At 39.9% G+C, this 7500-nt stretch overlaps 1 long non-coding RNA gene across 1 annotated transcript in view; it reads left to right on the forward strand.

Moving 5' to 3' along the window:
* The first annotated feature begins 7052 nt into the window (after nt 1–7052).
* Nucleotides 7053–7500, forward strand: part of LOC144981062 (uncharacterized) — a 19860-nt gene continuing 19412 nt past the window's right edge. Inside the window, exon 1 of the long non-coding RNA XR_013647000.1 lies at nt 7053–7127. This is a non-coding gene — a long non-coding RNA (uncharacterized LOC144981062). The remainder of the gene's footprint in view (nt 7128–7500) is intronic.

The following is a 7500-nucleotide window of genomic DNA, read 5'->3' on the forward strand; positions in this document are numbered from 1 at the left end:
GGATGTCATCAATCTTGTTTTGACATACGTCTGCCACACAAATGTAGGGTTACACAAGAGTTTTTGGGTGTTGTTGATACAATTTATCCGGCTGGCGGATGTTGTGAGTATTTGAACTCAACGCATTGCATCAACATGTGATAAAATAATCAATATGGTCTAGACATGCCACACTTGTTTATCGGATGTCAATCTTGTTTTGACATGCGTCTGCCACCAAAATTTACATAATTTAAAGCCTGAAAAATTCAAGTAAGTTTTTTCTTATTATCTATTTTTTATATTTTTGGAGGAGTGAATGATCGCTAGGGGAATTAAACAGAAGTTCTAAACATTATTTCCACAACACAAGGAAACATCCAACTGTCTCAGCACCTTAACTCACTCAATCCTAGAGACTGTTTTGCTGTTTTTCAATATTGGAAAAAATATGTATTCAAAATGAGCATGTACATAGATAGTTTTATTCAACTATCATTAACATGTAAAAAACTAATATGTGATAATATACGTTTCTTTCTTTGGGGAATCTCGACGTGTTGCTGTGGTCAGGGACCTTTTGTAAAGCGCTTTGAGCACGTTTAGTGGATATTGCACTATTTTAAAAGCTCAAGAGCTCAATATACGTTAAAGGTTACACATCGTTTTTAATGAGTTTTTAAACTGAACGCATAGCATCGATAAGCGGCCCATCTATGGCCTTCGTAAACAAGTGGGAATTTACAGAGTAACTCCATTGCTTCCATCGGGTCGTATGTAGACCGAAGACAATTCTAAGCTCCAAAAAGTTGTTGATTGTGTAAAGTAATGTACAAAAATGAATATATCTGCTTCAAGAAAAAGAACAATGTTCTTGGATCTACCCCACACTGAAGCGCAATACTCCGCGGCGGAATAGCATAGTGCCAAGGCCGACGTCCCCAGGAGCGCTTGACTAGCACCCCGAGTTGATCCCGCCAGCTTCCTCAGAAGTCTGTTGCGTTTTTCCATCTTCCGGGGAACTCCTTCGAGATGCACCCGATAGGGAAGGCTGCGGTCCAGCGTAACCCCCCGGTGTTTCGGATTCGGCTCATATGGGAGAAGCTGGTCCCCGACGAGATCGTTCAGTTTACACTGCATGGGTGAAGTGCAGTGGACACGGTTTTCGAAATGTTCATCTTCAGATACCACCTGTCAACGTAGGATTTGAGACTGGTGACGTCATCAATGAGCACACCCTCGAGACGGATCCATATTTTACTTTGAGTAACGTGTGCTCAGTCGTCCACATACCCCAGCCTCAGGGAGGAAGTGTTTGGCATGTCGCTAATCTGGACATTAAAGAACATTGGTGCCAGAACAGATCCCTGATCCCATTCTTCAGTTTCCTAACTTTGATCGTAGTGTCTCCCTGCGCGAAGTGGAATTGTCTTTCCCCTTAGATTGAAGAGTACAACTTCAAGGTCTTTTTGCACCTTATGATATTTGCAAGTTTGAGCATTAACCCTTCGCAACAGACCGTATCGTACGCCGCCGATAGATCTCGGAATACAATGCCAGTTTGGTGCTTCCCTTCGAATCCTGCCTCAATAAGGCCTTGTAAGGGCATTGACCTGCTCCGTGGTGCACCTCTCTTCCCTGAAGCTCGCGTGCTCGGTTGGCAGGGCAGCGTCTAGGACCGGCCCCCATCGATTCAATAGAACACGCTATAAAAGTTTGTACAAGCAGCTCAGAAGTGATATGGGTCTGTAAGTGTCGGCCTCCTTCGCCGGTTTCCCTGGCTTCAGGCTGGCAATTATCTTAGCGTGTTTCCCTACTTGTGGAAGCTTTCCTTTTGCAAGGACGTCAGACATTGTCTCTGCCAGCTAGTTCCTTGCCCTGGCGCCCAGATGCGTCACCTTATCGGTATATATTCCACCTACCCCTTCTTCCTTGCCAATCTTTACATCGCTAATGGCTGCAACCACTTCTCCGGGACTGAACGGGGATGTCCAGTCCCGACTCCTCCGCAGTAGCGAGTCCAAAATCGTTCGGTATGCCTTGCGGACACCACGCTTGAAAGACTAATTTGCGACATTTTTGCTACTGTTCTTTATATTCTTGGCAATTGTGTCTGCCTCACACTTGTAGCCTTCGTGAAATTCCGGTCAGGATCCATTTTCTTTATCAGTCACCAAGCGTGGCAGCTAGAGTCGAGAATTCCCACGGTTTCCTGCAACCATTGCTTCCTTCCTTCTGCCAAAGACTGAATTAGTCTATTGGGTACGTCCTAGGACTGGGTCTGCTGGTACTCCTTGTACAGCTTTTCCGACTCCTCCGTCCTGCATGGGGTGTAGAATTCTCGTTTGCTCCTTTGAATGAAGCGGTGGGCGCTCTTAACCAGCAGCCTGTTAAATCTAGTTATGTTCTCGGTCTTGGGAGGGATAGCAGGGCAAATATGCTAGATATATGAACTTGATTCCTACCATTTAGCCTTCCTGAAGTTCGATTGAAGAGTTGGAGAGACTGCACCCTCGGAATTGTCAACCCCGCTGTGACAAGAACAGGCCTGTGCTGGGTATGCGGGAAGTCGCGATGACTGTCCGGTTCTCCGTTCGCTCCCTTCGTGACGAGGGTGAGATTAGGAGAATATTCCTTCTTAGAGGCCCCATACACATGATGTTTTCTACTGATGACGATCTGGGAACAGGCACGGCTGAAGCAAATCGTAGTGAAATCGCAATGTGTATGGCCAAATTAAATACCTGGGCGACAAGCGGGCGGACGGTCGGTCGCTCTCAAATCCCGCCTTGCTTAATATTTTTCGAGGTGATGGGCTATCGAGGGCGTGACAGAATAAAAAAAGTGGACAATTTTTTTCTGATTGTGGCTGTTTTGACGTCAGATTAGTGATCAGCGTCAAATGTACATTAGGTTTGATACCAAGAATTATGTGTTTACTCCAAAATTTTATGAAATTAGAAATTAATTTTAAATAATAGTGAGGATATGTGGTCGGCAGAACAGTGCCCCTCCATGTTCTGTGATGGGGTCTAGTGGTATGACTCTCGCTTTCGAATTGGAAGGTTCAGGTTTCGAGACCCGCGCTTAGCGGCGCATGGTTGAGTCCTTATAAAAGGCTCTTGACTCAGATTCTCTCATCGTACTCAGGTGTAAAATGAGTACATGGCTGTTCGTTGTCTCTACCGGAAAAAAATTGTAATATCGTCTGACATGCGTCATGTCTCCTTCTTCATGTTATTGTTGCTTGAGGCCCATTGTAAAGCGCTTTGAGCACGTCTAGTGGATATTGCGATATATAAATGCTGTTATTATTTTTTTAAAGTAACATTTTTATAAATTCTGAGTCATGGAGAGGTAGATGAACAAAGGGTTTCGTTTTTCTAGAAGTTCTTGATCACCGTAAAATTTATAATGGGTTTCATACAAATTTTTTTTTTAATGTCTGATAAATCATTAAAAGAAGATTTCATTTTCCGATATTCCCAATTTCCATAGTAGCTTATGGCATGATACCTATGCGGTTTTTTTTTTGTTTTGTTTTTGTTTTTCTCTCTGCAACCGTTGGCACGACTGTTGATGCGACAAGACAGTCGACTTGACACAAGAGATTTGAGATTGACAGGAAGCGTTGACAAGTGATAAACAAGTGTGGGTATTGATACCAAAACACAAACCCGGATGTAACCTTGGATTATAGTCTACAAAAAAAAAAAAGGGGGGTGGGGTGGCTGGGGATGTCATCGAGGAGTGCCGGGCTTAACCTGCCACCGGAGCGCTCTCGATTTGTTTTATAAATAGTAATAATAATAATAATAATAATAATAATAATAATAATAATAATAATAATAATAATAATAATAATAATGATGATGATGATGATAATAATAATAATAATAATAATAATAATAATAATAATAATAATAATAATAATAATAATAATAATAATAATAATAATAATAATAATAATAATAATAATAGTAATAAAATAGTATAATAATAATAATAATAATAATAATAATAATAATAATAATAATAATAATAATAATAATAATAATAATAATAATAGTAATAAAATAGTAATAATAATAATAATAATAATAATGATAATAATAATAATAATAATAATAATAATAATAATAAGAAGAAAAACATATTTGAAAAGTTTGAACAGCTGGGTGACAAAAAAAGAGAAGAGTAATATTAGTTTTCTGAGGTTATCTGATCAGAGAGATGATGGCGTATCATGATCAACGATATCTGGCACAGACTTGGTACTTGAAGAAGAAGAATCCCAAAATGCCTTTTTTTTTTCATTTCACACTGTTTTAAAAAAATGTCTTTCAAACATTTGGCATGGAAAAGGGACAAATTGACAAACCTGTTGTTATTCGCAAATCCAGATGATAGAATAGGAAAAGGTGAATTTAATGAGGATAAATTAGTTTTAATTAATAGCAGGATGTTGCCGTGTCATCCAGCAAGTGTCAAATCTCAAATCACGTGAGGCAAAATGATCTCAGGTTCATTGTAGTTTTGGCGGTTGTTTTCAAATGGTCACATGTCTCGTTTTAAGTTGATTCATCACTCAAAACCAAACACATAAACACACGCGCGCGCACACACACACACACATAGCACACGCACACACACACACACATAGCACACGCACACACACACACACACACACATACACACACACATAGCACACACAAACACATTAGACAATAATATGTCAAAAACGTAATTAGTAGTAGTAGTAGTAGTAGTAGTAGTAGTAGTAGTAGTAGTAGTAGTAGTAGTAGAAGTAGTAATAGTAGTAGTAGTAGTAGTAGTAGTAGTAGTAGTAGTAGTAGTAGTAGTAGTAGTAGTAGTAGTAGTAGTAGTAGTAGTAGTAGTAGTAGTAGTAGTAGTAGCAGCAGCAGCAGTAGTAGCTTATGGTTACACCTCCAAATCCTTTCGTTAACCCAGCTTCGGAAGTCTTCCTCCGCCCTAAGAACTGTTTCATAGCCACCTTCAAGTTTAGTTACTGGACAGTGGAGGTTGACATGATCGCTGGTCTCCGGAGCTGTCTGACATTTCCGGCAGGCATCACTGTTCCCAAGTTTCCATCTACACATATTTGATGCAGTTCTGCCATGTCCTGTTGAGAGGCGATTTGAGGAAACCCAGTTTTTCTTGGCATTGTGGAATGAAGGCATTCGTTCGATGATGTTTCTCCTCTTGGTTCTCCCTGTTCCACATTTCTCTCCAGTTCTCTTCCACGTTGAAGTCTACCATTCTTGTTCGGTGGAAAGGTCTTCTCGCTTTGAGCCTTGTTGTTGAAAGTGGTCTCTTTATGACTATTTTTTTTATAGGAGTGTTATCTGTGGCTTCATCAATTCTTGCATACATCCTTTGATTCGCGTCTTGTCGTCTAAGACTTGGTGGTGCAATGCCGCTCAATGTTGGGAGCCACTGAGTTGGAGTTGACTTGAGACGTCCTGTTCTTATTCTCATTGATTCTCTTAATCATATGTCAATGCGGTATACATGTGGGCTCCTTATCCAAACAGGGGTGCAATATTCTCTGGAGCAGAGTGCCAAAGCAGACGTTTTTCAGTACCTGTGGTGAGGCTCCCCAGGTGGTACTTTAAGTGGATTCACTTAAAAATCACGAGTCACATTGTGGTAATAATAATAATTCAAATCTCTCTTTTCGGCTTCCAGTTCCTATAATAAACGCATATCCCTCCACACTCCACGGGAATAAACTCGACACGATATCCAGGCAAGCACCCAGCAGCGGGAACTTCAAACGGTCTCTTCCCTCCACCAGAGGAGACTGAAATGACCAGACTCTCTACGGACATATCAGTTTTCAAGAAAAAGAGGGGTAGGGGGAGGGGAAGGAGGAGGAGGAGGAAGAGGAGAAGAAGGATGAGGAGGAGGAGGAGGAGGAGAAAGAAGAAGAAGAAGAAGAAGAAGAAGAAGAAGAAGAAGAAGAAGAAGAAGTAGTCCGATTTGAATGCAATGAGAGAAAGGCTAAAATCGTAACGTGACTGTAATGGTTTCACCTTAGGCTAATTTCAAACAGATGTCACATTCAAAGAACGTATTGTAAACAAAACGACAGGATAGTGTCACAAAACGATTATTTATATATGCGCTCTAGTGGTAGGGCATTCGCCTTCGGATTGGAGGGTCCTGGGTTCGAGTCAAGCTCTAAGCGGCGCATTGTTGAGTCCTTGGAAAATGCTCGGGACTCATTTTCTCTCACCGTAAAATTAATATCTGCAGTTAACAGCGTTGTATCTCTCAGGGGGGGGGGGGGCGTCACGTCCCATTCTACTTGTTATGTGTTGTTGTTGCTAAGGTCCTCTTGTAAAGCGCGAGCAAACGTTTAGTGGATATTGCGCGAGATAAAAGCTCAAAGTTTTTTTTAATATCAGCTTAAAAAAAACAAAGTTTATCTTGATTTAATGTGACATATTAACGGTCTAATCAATTGTATTAATGGCTGAAGAAAGGTTTTGAAACGAAACGTTCCTTGTTTAGTAATTTGTTCTTTTTCTTCAAGCAGGTACATTCATTTTTGTACATTACTTTACACAATCAACATCTATTAGGAGCTTAGAATTGTCTTCGGTCTACATACAACCAGATGAAAGCAATAGAGCGATCCTGTAAATTCCCACTTGTTTACGAAAGACATAGATGGGCCGCTTATCGATGCTATGCATTCAGGTTTTTTTTTAAAAACTCATTATAAACGATGTGTAACTTTTAACGTATATTGAGCTTTTGAGCTTTTATATAGTGCAATATCCACTAAACGTGCTCAAAGCGCTTCACAAAGGGGCCCTGGCCAATAGCAACACGTCCGGGAATCCTCAAAAGAAAGAAACGTATATTATTATCACAATCATGAATGAATAAAATATATTCTTCGGTCCTGATGTGAATCTTTTGTTATTTTATTTTCCTATTATTTACCTTCCAATGTTTCAGGGATTATGGGGCAATGAGTGTCATAGGGCAATAAGTGTCATAGTCATGGGGAAATTAGTGTCATATCTTTTCATTATAAAACTCGTCGATTTCAGCTTTGACTTCAGTGGTAATCGGATTCGCCCAAAATATTCGAAATGAAAATCTTCGCTTTTCTCGTGAGTGTTAACATTTATTTTCATTTTATACTTGTCTTTTTTTCAGACTGATGATTTGTTTTGTGCTATCTGTGAGGACCGACTTGTACTTATATTTTGTAGGTCTGATAACCTAAAACTCTTATGGGCTCAATGTTGTAATGAAAATACGTTCACACTAACGATAACAGATTAACAACAAAAATTCGACTGTAACAACGTCAAAAACCATAAGTTTGATTAGTTATCAGTATCACAGCTGAAAAAAATGTACACGTACAAGTACGTTAGACATATTCTTTGGAGGAAATTTAATGGAACTCCTATAATTTCACCCGTTTTTGATTAGTGATTATTTAGCTGAAATCCACCCAAATAATTTTCTAATCTGAGG

This window comes from Berghia stephanieae, chromosome 10 (genome assembly GCF_034508935.2).
Source record: "Berghia stephanieae isolate SIO BIC M18660-M18661 chromosome 10, UCSD_Bste_1.3, whole genome shotgun sequence".
NCBI classification, from domain to species: Eukaryota; Metazoa; Mollusca; class Gastropoda; order Nudibranchia; family Aeolidiidae; genus Berghia; species Berghia stephanieae.